This window comes from Abramis brama (genome assembly GCF_963993115.1).
Source record: "Abramis brama genome assembly, chromosome: 6".
Classification (NCBI taxonomy): domain Eukaryota; kingdom Metazoa; phylum Chordata; class Actinopteri; order Cypriniformes; family Leuciscidae; genus Abramis; species Abramis brama.
Window position 1 is genome coordinate 7,620,309 of NC_139968.1, and position 14,466 is coordinate 7,634,774.

The window sequence follows — 14,466 nt, forward strand, 5'->3', positions numbered from 1 at the left end:
TGACTTTTTTTATCGCAATTGCGAATTTATATCTTGCAATTCTGACTACTTTTCTCGCATAGCGAATTTATATCTCCAAATAATTACTTTTTCTCGGAATTGTGAGTTTCTATCTCGCAATTCTGACTTTTTCTCTCAATTGCGAGTTTATACCTCACAATTCTGACTTTATCGCAATTACGAATTTATATCTCGCAATTCTGACTACTTTTCTCGCAATAGCGAATTTATATCTCCAAATAATTACTTTTTCTCGTAATTGTGTTTCTATCTCGCAATTCTGATTTTTTCTCTCAATTGCGAGTTTATACCTCACAATTCTGACATTTTCTTACAATTGCGAGTTTCCATCATACAATTCTGACCTTTCTACAAATAAAATTCGACATTTTATTTTACAGTACGTGTAGTGTACTTACCCAAGAAAGTACTGGTAATATAAGGTAACTACATGGGTTAAGGCGTACAGGCGGAACAGGACTGTAAAATAAAGTGCTATCGACTTTTGTTTCTCGCAATTGTGAGTTTACATCTCGCAATTCTGACTTTTTTTCTCAGAATTGTGAGTTTATATCTCGCAATATATCTCGAGTTTATATCTCGCAATATATCTCAAGTTTATATCTCGCAAATTCTGACTTTATAACATGCAATTGCGAGTTCATATCACACAATTCTGAGAAAAAAGTGAGAATTGCGAGATGCAAATTCAAAATTGCGAGAAACAGAAGTCAGAATTGTGAGATTTTTTTTATTTATTTATTTTTATTCAGTGGTGGAAACAAGTTTCCATAAAAAAATTGCCTTATTTAGTATATTTTATATTTAAGTATATTTTGATTTGATTATATGTTTTCCTATAGCTTTCAAGAGATTCACCAATGTAGCGTTTATTTTTTTTATTTTTTTTATTTTTTTGCAATGAACATTATGTCAAAAATGCTGTTGATTTGAACTTAACCTGAATTGGAATTGAACTTGGGATATTCCTTTAAGGACATTAAAGTGTGTCATGACACTAGCAACGCAAAAAACACACCTCTTCTACACACCTGAACTGAATGACGAAATCAAATCTGTAACCATGACAACAAACTAGTGGCGGGAAAAAGTGCAAACTGAGTGAAACTGACAACTGGTAATTGAGGTGAAATACTTAACTTGACATACTATATATAAAAAACCTTAGGTTTGATTTTGAATGAAGCATACTGATAAACATGGAGACCTCTTCTAAGTGCGTAACAGTAAATGAAATGAAACGAAACACAAGTTTCTGTTTAATAATATCTACTGTATGTTATGTGAGTGGGAGTTTTGGATAGCGTGAGCATTCATCAGCATTTGCATTCATCAACATTTGCTGTTTAAGTTAACAACATAATGCACGTTTTTCATTAAGAATGGATTCTGAATCTAAATGAAACACACAGATGGAGTGAATCGTGCATGTGCCATCATTCGTCTTTGTCATGCATTCACACCATTAAAATCTCAATAAAGCTTATGGCCTGTCGGTATGTGGAGGCGCTCCTCGGCCAAAGAGCATGTCTAATCCCGCGCAACCTCTCCGTCACGTTTGGATTTTGTTTAAGCCAGGCTTGATGAAGTGCTTAGCAAGTTGCACAATAGAAAAAACATCTTTAAAAAGCTGTCAGCTCAAACTTTCTGCTTTTTAAAGTCTACAAGAACTGGAAGAAAGTTTCCAAATGCCTCTCTAAGACTTGTACAAATGGGATAAGCACCCTTAATTCATAAACCCAGTTCCCCCGTCTTAAGTTCTGTACGACGGGGTTTCGCTCAGTCTATATGTCAATATATTCACATATCTCAGGTTTATGTCCTCTTTGTGAATTCCTCTTTGTGCAGCTGTTTCTGTCTATATATCTACGCAAGCTACATTTTGAGATTATAACCCCTTGGAGAGTGTCTTATCATGGTTCATTCATTCAGTGGACGGTTGTGGTTCACGGTTGTGTGGTAATAAGTGCACAAAGAAGGTTAAAGTTCAAAACAGTGTTTAATAACATCCACTGGTAACTTCAAATCCACAATACAACATACCATAGATGAGACCCAACAAAGAAAAGGACATTGATGATAAACTACACACACCTGAACTGACTGAAATGATGAAATCAAATCTGTAACCATGACAACAAACTAGTGGCGGGAAATAGTGCAAACGGGTAACAAAGTCCAAACTGAGTGAAACTGTGACAGTTGGTAATTGAGGTGAAATACTTAACTTGACATACTATATATACTTTATTTAAACTGCAATTTGCTAATTATTTTATAATTATTATGCATGCAGCTTTTATGAGCTTGTATTAATGAGAGCCCACATGGAATATTAGTACTTTTAAAAAATCATTAATCAAACCGCAGGACCATTTAAATTAATAAAGGCAAAAAAGGTGTTTAAGTATGGTGGGAAAATGTAAAAGAAATGATGAATAGTTACTGTGTCTAAAATATACAGGTATTTTTTTTTATGCCACAAGACATTTTTTACTAACTTATTAACTTAATATTGCATTTTTTTTTTATTTTTTTTTATATATTTATGTGCGTATTCTATTGTTTCACCCTTGTTCCAAAACCAAGACTTAAAAATCATAAAAGAAATTAAAATATAAAACCAATATTGTTAAAATAAGGTATTAGATTTAAAAACAACGATAATCTAAATAAATATTTAAATAAATATAAATGTGTTAAAAATATATATTCGAACATATTGAGAAATCTGCATAGAGAAATCTTTCGCCCTCGTCCTTTTTTCTTTCTTTTTTAATATATATATATATATATATATATATAATGGGCATTGTTCTACATATATATTAGGAAACACATAATAGAAATACACATACTCAACACAATTTTACACACTTCACATAATAACACGTACATCCTACTTTCTGTTTGATGAGTTTTGTATTTAGGGTATCGTCTGACTGTGTTTTGTCTTATGTTCTGCTTTAATAATAAAAATTAAAAAAAGTATTTCGTCCTCACGCAAAATTACCAATAGTGTCGATTTCTATTGAAATGACTGAATTTTGCAAACGAAAATTCGTCGAACAACGATGAATGTGATTATAAGCCTTAGGTAAGGGTGTAGTATTGTACACACACCTTTATTCACCGTGTCACCAGCTCTTTTACATCAGTTCATTAATCAGAGATCTTCTTTGCAAAATAAAAGTCCCCACTGAACAAACAATGCTCCAGTTTCTCCCCTCCGAGAGAACTACTGATAAAGTTTTGCTACTTGCTTTCCATCTGCAAAAGCAGCGATAAGAGTGAAATTCTGATTATTCGTCTCCATAGACGCAACGCAGCTAAAGTGAAGCTAAAGCATTTCCATACTTTTCATCGCAGATAAACCCAACAATCCATCAATGGGCGAGATAATGACAGCCGATGATTACAACAGCTTATACGTCTCCCCAAACTCCTGCAGGGTGTAACATGAAGAGAGGGATGCTGGGATTACCATAGGAAGGGGTAGAGAGCTGGAGAAAGAAACGAGGGGAGGGGAGGGGAGGGGAGGGGAGGCCAAAACAAAGAGGAATCTATCCATGATCCCCATCGTCAGACGCGTCTCCCAGGTTTTGGAGAAACGACTCTCCTGCGCTGTGAGAGGGAAACTCAGATTAAAATTCTTGGGATGTTAATGGGAGATGGCGGTGGTCTTAAGGCGGGAATGGAGATCCAAACAAGCTCAGAAGCAAAGATGTGTGTGCTGATATATGTGAAGTCCAAAGGCACTCTCGCTCTATAGCCCGCAGCGCTCTCGAGTCTTGTGACTGAAAAACAGGGGGTCAATCCTCTGCGGTCACAGGGCCTCCTGTCAAAACACCCGACTAGAGTTGGAGAATTTGTCGAGTGGCTGAATGGACTTGTTTTTTGTGTGTCTTGTTATGACATGTATGCTCAAAACATCAATTATTAAAACGGTCAGAATTTGCCTGTATGTATTCCCAAATGGCCAATTAAAACATGTTGTAAGAGAAAAACTCATGTGGCGTATTCTCTGAACCCATACAATCGCTTTATCACCAACTCACTGAAATTTAAGTCATTAAATAATTGTATTTTATATTGTTATTGTGGTAAAGCCAAAATTAATTATTTAATTATAAAATAAATAAAAAATGTGAACACTAGATTTGAAGTAGCCATTCTTTGATTCATTTTAAAAGCATATTGTTACAGGTGTGTGCAGGCAGACAGATGAAGAGGTAGATTAATAAAGTCCAATGCAAAGTTTAATAATAAATCAAAATCAGGTAGTAATACACACCGTAAACGTGACCAGACAACAAATACAGGAAAAGGAGGCACTTGCTGACACAATGAAAGGTAATTAATGATACACAGCTGAAACAAACAAACTCATAATGACGGCGGTGACCATGGTAACAGTGGCAGGAAAATCTAACAAAGACATGTGACTAATGAAAACAAACTGAATGTCCATGAAGACTAAGGCCCTGTCCACACGAACACGGGTATTTTCAAAACTATGCGGTTTGGCCGTTCGTCCAGTATCCGGTCACCGAAACCAAACTTTTTTGAAAACTCCTGCTTGGGATAAGATTTTTAGAAACTCCGTGTAGTCGTGTAGACGGTGAAACTGGAGATTTTAGCTTGTGACGTCTGAGCCGGAACCGGTAATAACCTTTTTTTCCAGGCTTCTGATTGGCCAACATGGCTTTACGGTTCGGGTTATATCGGCACCTGTTGGTTTTCGTGCGGACGCAAAAAATAAATAAAAATAAAATGAAGGAGGAAAAACTGAACATAGCTGTAAACAAAAGTACAAATAATATAAAAATATTGCAATACAAATATTTCATATAAGCTGTATGATATGCTGTAAAATGTCAAATATTGACCTTTTGTTTTTAATATGACAAATGTACAAATAAAATAAATAAATATTTAAAAAATATATATATATTTTTTTATTATAGATTTACAAAACATAATTATGAATATGACTTTTATATATATATAAAATATATATAGTTATATAAGGTTTTAGAAAGCTGTAAGATATGCTCTAACTTTTTTCTTTGTACATTACATTTCTCTGAAACTTTCTGTGGTCCCCGTAGCACCACATTACAAACCCTGTTTTGAAAACCACTGTCTTACACAAACCTATTGTATATCTTGAAAAGACTTGGATTATAGTGCATGAGTCATATGAACCACTTTTGTCATATGGCCTTTTGATGAGTTATGGAGCTTGATAGCACTGCACAATATTTGTTTTTTGTTTTGTTTTATTTTGTTTTGTTTTGTTTTGTTTTGTTTTGTTTTGTTTTGTTTTGTTTTGTTTTGTTTTGTTTTGTTTTGTTTTGTTTTGTTTTGTTTTGTTTTGTTTCGCTTTGCTTTTTTTCTGTTTCATTTAGTTTTGTTCTGTTTGGTTCTGTTTAGTTTTCCACGTGACTCATTTTGTCAACAATCTCTGGTGAAGACCATGAAGGGTTTCACTCTCCATTACACCAGATGTGCATGTGACAAACAGAGCTTTGAACGTTTTTCATCATTCCCAGCTTGATGTTCACAGAACAGTCATCCCGCTTTGAAAAAATACCAAGTGTGTAGTTTGATCCATATAAAGGCCCTTTTATCTGTAGGCACACACATTGTCTTGGTTTAAGCCATAGTGATATCTATGTCATTTGTACAGCAAATATCAAGGTTGTGAAGTAATTTGCCCCTCCGATAGTTCATGCATGTGTGCTAGAAGTATACAGACCCCCGCTCACGCAAAGGGTCGACAGCCGCAGAAAAGGCCCTGAGACATTGTCCAGAGCTTGATTGACTTGAACATGCTGCTCCAGACAGCACTTCACACTTCATAAAGACCAGAGAGGAAAGGTTTCCCCGTAAGAGGACCCTTTGTGTTCGTGTAACATAGTTCAAAGTGCTACACTGTGGAAAGCACTGGGTGGTCCTTGGTAACCTTGGCCTGAAAACATATCAAGACTCATAACACAACATTATAATGAAGGGCCAATGAACACTCCATAATCACATACATTATATTTATTAAAGGGGTGGTATAATGCCCTTTGCAAAAGATGTAAAATATGTCTCTGATGTCCCCAGAGTGTGTATGTGAAGTTTTAGCTCAAAATACCCCACGGATATTTGTATATAGCATGTTAAAATTGTCACTATTTGAGGGTGAGCAAAAACACACCGTTTTGTGTCTGTTCCTTTAAATGCAAATGAGCTGCTGCTCCCGGCACAGGGGGCGGAGCTTCAAGAGCTTGGACTCACACAGACATGCACTGAAAATGTTTAAAACTTTTAGCCTTTAATGTTCAAACCGGATTCAGACAATGATGGAGAGACTCAAGAAGTGACAATATGTAGAATGCAACAGGACATTTCTGAATGGTTGGTTGATAAATTTATGTAGCTTATATGTAGTTATCTTCTAGTCATTGATTAGCATATTCTGTCTTGATAATCTATAAATCGTGTTCAGGGGGCGGGGTTTATGTAAATTCTAGGGTTAGTGATGTCACTCGTGTAGTCTCTACCAGCCGTTTGTTGTAGTCATTAAAAAACGATTTCTTTAAAAGCAAATATCTCCCTTTGCTTTGAACTTTGAGCGTTGTAACTTTGCAGATGTTGTTTATGCTCAGACAGCAACATTACCCACTAACTAAAGTTAGAAAAGTGAAATCATAATCAATCACCCCTTTAAATGTATATAGGATATTAATATTAAATGTAATTATATATAGGCCATTTTCAGTCCAGTGGCTATTTTTTGGACACTGACTATTAAACGGATTAAAGTAAAGAATAATAATAAACAAATTAACAAAAGCACATATGGAAGGCATGAAGGGAAGCTCATGTCAGAATTACATCAAGAGGTCAGAGGTCAAATGATTTAAAGATGTACAGACATAAAAAAAAAAAAAAAACTCCCTGAAAATGAAGAACAATTGGAAAAATGATCATTCCACTGTGACAGAGCAGACTTGTGTCGTTTTGGGAATCATTCCTTACATGTATGTTTTTTATAGTCTGCTACAGGGCTTCATATGTGCCGATGAGGCCGACGGGACAGATGCAGGGTTTGGGACAGAGAAATATTCATCCTTTGCTATGTTTATTGCCATTTTTTTCTGGGACCCTTTTAAGATTTACTGTCGTCCACATCTTGAAAGCTTTTTTATTGTTGCAATGTTAACCCCAAATGAGCGTCCCCCCTCCCCAGACGCCTAATATATCATGTATAAAACCTGTGTGTCTGTCCACAACTCCCACATTCTCCATTGGCTGTGCTTTTGATGGTTCTGTGCAATGCCATTGGTTTTAGCATATGCACATCACATTCTAGCAATATTTAAATGCTCTTTCTTATTCAATTCTGTCTCTTTGTATTGCACGTGCACACTTGCCGCTCGTTTATGTTTGTCACAGTATGAAATGATATAAGTACAGCTATTTATCTGGATTTATCTGTACTATCTCATACCAGCAAGATAATTGTCATGTCTATTGCGATAGTAAAAGTATATACTGTAACACCCAAAAATGTACCCTGAATGTTCAGCATTGTTCCTGCAGTCTTCCATGAAAATTGAAAATTGAAAGAAAACCAAAAACATTAAATAGAAAAAATTAGTACATTATAAGCTCATATAATATATCTTTTAAAACAAGATTTTTTTTTTTTTTTCATTAAAATCATCTTAAGAGAAATGTTTTCCTAAATTAATAATCACCCATGTATTGTTGCAAGAATATCTCCATATTTTGTCTTTTTATTATATATTTTTTCTTAAATCATTACTATTGGTCACCCTCTATGTCTGTTTGTGGGTTTAGCAAATATTTAACCAATGAAAAGCAAAGCAAAATAAAAACGGAAATTGTTTTCCTTTGCATTTTTGAAAAGTTTCACGTACAGACAACAACGTTGTCAAAACAATCCCCGTTCACACGAATCCATGAAAAGGACTAAAAATGCTGTATTATTCATGCCAGGCCAGTAGGTGGCGATGCCACTTTGTAAAGAAACACTACGCGCCTATAGACTGAACACGTAATACACGTTTTCACAAATTAACGTTTTTGTAATTTACACAGAGGTATCTGTATCATTTTGTAAACGGTATCTTTTTCAAGTTTTCAAAAGTATTTATTGCACTCACTGCCTCAGATGCGGCTTTTCTAATGACAAATAGAACACACTTGTCCAACATTTATTGTCAAAAACTAATAAAAGCTCTATTTAGTCAAGATTCTCTGGAGTCTGATTGTCAATAGTCATAAAAAAAAGTTGAAATTTCGGTTCACGGTTCCTAAGGGCCACCAAAGCGTTTGAAGTGGGAGGAGCCACTTTTACTTAAACGGCTATAATTCGTGAACGGAATGAGATATTTTCACCAAACTCGGCGCACCCATGTAAGAGCTCATTCTGTGGTTGCATTGAAAAGGGCGTGGTGACTGGCCACTTGGTGGCGCTATAACAGGAAACAAACATGAAAATGGCTATAACTACTTCACCGTTAGTCTGATTTACTTGAAAATTGGCATGCCGTGTCTTTGTCCGAGCTGCCATGATTGTCTATGCGTACATTAACGTATCTCAAAAACATGTCCGCCATCGGCCAATGAAGTTTGAGCAGCTATCAGACAAGGTTAATGGACGCCGATCGGAAAAGAAAGTCGCTGGACCTGTTTGACTCATGGCTCTAGAGGCCTGTGAGAAATTCGAAAGAAATCGGCCACTAGGGGGTTCCTTCGAGTTTTTAACGTGCGTAAAGGATTGTGTAAGACATACCGCATGGTAGAACTCCTCTTTCTGAGCAACTTCGAATCGTTCGTTATATATTGGAGATTATTTCAAAAACCAACTTTGGCAAACTGTGGTCCAACAAAAAATCTGCAGCGATTCACCACTTGGTGGCGATATAATATGAAGAAAAAAAACAACAACATAAAAGCAGCTATAACCATGCAACCGTTAGTCCGACTGACTTGAAAATTGTCATGCAGTGTCTTTGTCCGAGGTGGCATGATTGTCTATGTGTGTTTTGACGTATCTCAAAAAACCACCATCATGTTCACCATTGGCCAATGAACCACGGTTAACTGTTAAAAAACTAAATCCATATATATCCTATGGTAAATTTCCTCTATTGGCTGTATATGGTATGGCCATCTATGACTGAGATTGTAACAGGCTTGAATTAAAAAATATATATATATTTTTTACGCATGTGCTTAAAGGCTTTAAACTGTTTGAACCCCGATAACTGCTGCTTGCAGCTTTATTTTGGTCAGATGTTCATAATATAATGGCAAATGTCTGACCATAGATAAAGCCACAATATCAACTTTAATTATTTAAACACTGTTTTAATATTGCCATTTGTTTCTATCACTGTACCATGGTCCTAACAGTACTTCTTTGTAAGTGACGTAGATGAAAATGAGAGTCACAGATGGCGTAAAATCCTTTCATGCATGTAAAACAGACCTTTACCCAAAGCAGCCGGCGCCTAGGTGTACGGTTCCTAAATCAGATCCCAAAGGCCCGTAATCCTCCATCACCCATGAAAACCCCTGTCTTCAACATGTCTCTGAAGGCATTTATCAGGCCTACCTCACACCTGCTGGCCACATGCGGCAGACGTTTTGATCTTATCACCATCGCAGTGCAAACACACTCTATGTTCTCTGAGCTGGAGCTGTTGCAGGTGCGCTCAACCATGGGCCAGGTGCACAAGAGCCGATCTACCACAGGTACTGTCAGACTTGAGCTCGAGTAATTCTGCTTAAATCAAAACATGCCATCGGGAAAGCTCTTGCTATTGCTAAGGACCCGAGGAAACAATCGCTGCTTTTAGGTCGTCTTGAGTTTGATAGACTTCCGAAAACAGACACTCTGGTCTATATTGTGTTGGCATTGAGCTGTCACAATATGTATATCTATAATTCCAAGTGGATATCAACCATGAAAGGAAACTTTTAAGCCTGGTTTAACTTGAAAGGAAATCTGATCTCAAACATATCGACTCCTCCGTTGGCTGTTTTGTAGCGTAAGTGGCTGTTGCAACCGATGCATGTGCCGTCTGTCAAAGAGGAGCGTTTGTTCTCTTGCACACCTGATCATTCATGACACACATTCATTTCAATTGCTGAGTGATTGTCTGACATATTAGGCTCAATAATGCTTTCTGTGTTAGGATGTGAGACGGCCGGTCCCACCAAAGTCTAATGTCTTTATATTATAGTATATTATATTATTATACATAAAATATATGATAGAACCCCCATTGACCTCCCAAAATGAAAATCCAATAACACAAACATAATGATTGATGAAATGATTATGCTTTTAATTTTCATGCCAGCAATCAATAACTGGATCTTAAATATTGACTCTACTGAGGGTTTTTAATAGAGGAAGTACAAAGGATATACTGCTTAAATAATCCATTCTTGGTTATTCATAACCTCGAGACCTTAAAGGCAAATTCAGAGCGGTATTCCTATTAAAAGGCAGTGTGTGGGATCCCAGTGCGACTGGTTAAAAGAGAAAAAAGCACGGAGAGGGGCTTGAGGGTCAATCCCATCTAGATAATGACCTTCCCTTACTGTAGATCTCTGTTTTAAGTGCACTTTCTAGGAAGTCTGGAGGTTTTTTGTTTTATTTTAATGGTAAAAGACTAAAAATGCTATGGTAAAAACCTGAAAATTGGTTAATGGTAAGTTCCCTTACTCTATAAGGTGAAAAACCTAAATAGATAATGGAATATTTTATGTAATTTACATGTTAAATGTACAGTTTTTGGAAGTAAAAAATGTAATCTTCTAAATTACAGTGAAACAACGTAAATTGATATTCCTCACATTTGGTCGTTTTTCATTGAAATAACAGCTTCTTCTACTAACTTCACTTGTAATGTTTTGTCTTTAACAGTTAAAGAATTCACTCAGAAATGACTTTTCTGTCGCCCTCATGTCGATGCAAACCTGCACAACTCGCCTTCATCTTTGGAATCAAAAAGCAGATATTTTAAAGAATGTTCTGGTCGCTCTTTTCCATGCTACATAAAAAACAGCTTTCAAGTTTAAAAAAGGAAGCAAAAGCACCAGAAAAGTGTAAAATTGCCCACACAATATTTGAGCTATTTTACAAGTCTTCTAAAGCCAAATGACAGATGTATTTCAGACAAAGACCACAATTTGCATCTGAAAAAATGGTTTTGCACTGTTTTAGAAGCTTCATAGCTTCAGCCCCATGTATTCTAACTGTGTGGAAGAACTGAGTGAGCAGAAATGATTCAAAATGCATTCTACAGAAGAAAGACAAAACAACATTTGACATGAAGATGAGTAAATAATGGCATAATTTAATTTTTTAAGGGGAACTATTCTATCATCACTTATGTTGTGTCATATTCCAGAGTTTTTTTAATCGTGTTGAACAGTAAATAACATTTGGACCACCTCCTGTGATTAAACGTGCCAGATCTTCTCACAGAGAAACGGTAGGTTTCACTCGTCGGCCCCCGAGGGTGGCTTTAAATCAAAAGATGGGCTCCTTCTGAATCAACACAAAGCCTCGACACGATCTGAAAGCAGGTTGCTGTCGGATCACTCCACCATCGCTCTCAATTAAAGCCTTTGAAATGCCATCTCTCATTAAGCGCCGATGCCGTCCGGCGTCTCGCAGGAATTAGCTGTGGGGCGAGAGCGCCGAGTTCGATTTCAAAGAGGCCTCTGGTCAGGGAGGCAGGGCTTCTCTGTTGCATTATGGATGCGAAGCATGCATGCTTAGACTCAAAGAGACCGAGATGATTGGCAAACTGTTTAATTCTACATTTAAAATTGCTGTGAATAATTTTGAAACTCAAAGTTAATTGAAAAGCCTTGCATGGCTCCATGGTGTTATTTACTCTTGCCACCGATAAAGTTGTCTTGCTGGGTTTGGCAAAATATTATTTGGAAAGGCATGAATAAGATGAATACGAATTCTAAAGTCACCATGAAATCAAAATTGACTATTTTTTATGGAATATTTATTGTGAATTATTTATTGTGGATATCATTATTTTTTCCCATTTTTGTGCCTAATAATCTAGAATCAGAATAACTCTATCTCTACCCCTCTCTCTTGTAGCTCATCTATTCTCTTTTCTGATTACGAGGGCGGGGCAACCTGTCAATCACATCAGATCCACCAATAACAAACCACAACCATCCAATCAATTCAAATCCCGCCCTACATTTTTTTTCCTGTTCAAAGAAGGCCGTTGTCACGGTCTTGTGACCAAAGCAAGCCTGTGATAATGTTGTGATAAACAGTGTCATAAATTTAGCATGATCATCTCACAGTGTGTTTGTTGCTATGACCTACGTCTATTGACTAGCCAATAAAAATGCAACATAAAATGGTGTATTGATCAACACGACATGGCGCTAAAACTTAAAACTTAAAACTTCTCCGCAAAAGCATTGACAAACAATCAAATAACTTTTTTTCCCTTCACATGTCCCTTTAGGGCAGGGTTTCTCGGTCCTGGAGGGCCACTGTCTTGCATAGTTTAGCTCCAACCCTGATCAAACACACCTGAGCAAGCTAATAAATGTCTTCAGGATCAATAGAAACTCACAGCTAGGTGTGTTTGATCAGGGTTGGAGCTAAACTGTGCAGGACTGTGGCCCTCCAGGACCGAGTTTGAGAAACCCTGCTTTAGGGGCTCGGTAGTTAACTATGTGAACATGAACTATCAATGAATATTACTTTTACAGCATTTATTAATCTAAGTTACTGTTAATCTCAACATTTACTAGTCATATCACCCTGTAGACCAAGACTGGTCACCCACTGAAGCTAAGCAGGGTTGAGCCTGGTCAGTACCTGGATGGGAGACTCCTGGGAAAATCAGGTTGATGCTGGAAGAGGTGTTAGTGCGGCCAGCAGGGGGCGCTCACCCTGTGGTCTGTGTGGGTCCAAACGCCCCAGTAAAGTGATGGGGACACTATACTCTCAATGAGCACCATCCTTCAGATGAGACGTTAAACCGAGGTCCTGACTCTCTGTGGTCATTAAAAATCCCAGGATGTCCTTTGGAAAAAGAGTAGGGGTGTAACCCCGGCATCCAGGCCAAATTTGCCCCTTGGCCTCCTAATCATCCCCATATATAATTGGCTTCATCATTCTGTCTCCTCTCCACCAATAAGCTGGTGTGTGGGTGGGCGTTCTGGCGCAATATGGCCGCCGTCGCATCATAAAGGTGGTGATGTTGCCTTTGGCTTGCTCAGTTGGGGATATTTTGGGGATATTTAATTTAATTTTATCAATCAATAAATTCCACTAGAAACAAACCTTGTTGTATTATCTTATTTTAATTTAATACTGTGAAGCTGCTTTGATACAATCTGTATTGTGAAAAGCGCTATACAAATATACTTGATTTGATTTGATTTGATTTGATACATCATCATTCATATATGAAGCGCTTTGAGTACCCAGAAAAGCACTATATATAAATGTAACAAATAATTATTACTCAAATTATTATTACTCATACATTTTAAGATTAATGCACTGTGAACTAACATGAACATGAACATTTTTAATCGCTAACATTAACAAAGGATAATAAATTCTATAAAAATATATTGCGCATTAACTAATGTTAACAAATAGAAACTAATTATAAAGTGTTACCAATATATTTCCAATTTTGACACTTCTGTTTTAAGCAGAAACAATTGTCATTGCAGCAGATACATATACAGGTAATGGCTTGGCTGAACACCTAGACATGGTGTTAGAAATTAATAACTTGCATAATGAATTTCAGACTAGTTGGATGCCTTCCTTCCATTGACTGAGTGAGGCTAGTCGTCGTGCAGCCGCGGTCTCTGTTCTTGCCTCTGCGCGCTGAAGCCTCACACCGTGTGTGCTTGGAATGGAGATGAGCGAGGACAGGAGAGGTGGAAGACGAGAGTTTCAGAAGCTCTGAGGTCTAAACTGCACGATGAAGTGTTGTTCGGTTCCAGCCATTGATTTCTAGCTGTGCTTTGCGTGATGTGTATTGGTCGACTCTCAGCGCGAGGACATTGAGCTGTTCACTTTGTTTAGTTCCCTGCAAGAATTGATCCAAAAAGCTATTAAATCTGTCATGCTATTTGCCCTGTTCTCTGAAAAGAGTTTACGGATGTCACTTGTGAATGGAACTGGCCCTGGCAAAGTTGGCCTGTGGTACAGAGAAAAGACCTCAAACCTTTAATGCCCACTGGAGTGCATTATAACCATTACCGTGGCACTGGAAAGCCATTTCTGCGGCGTAGCACTCAATCACTGTGAGAGAAAACAGCGCGGAGCAACAGTTGCGGTACACCACATTTACGCTACAACATTGTCCTTTCATTGATGTTAAGACAAACGTCTGT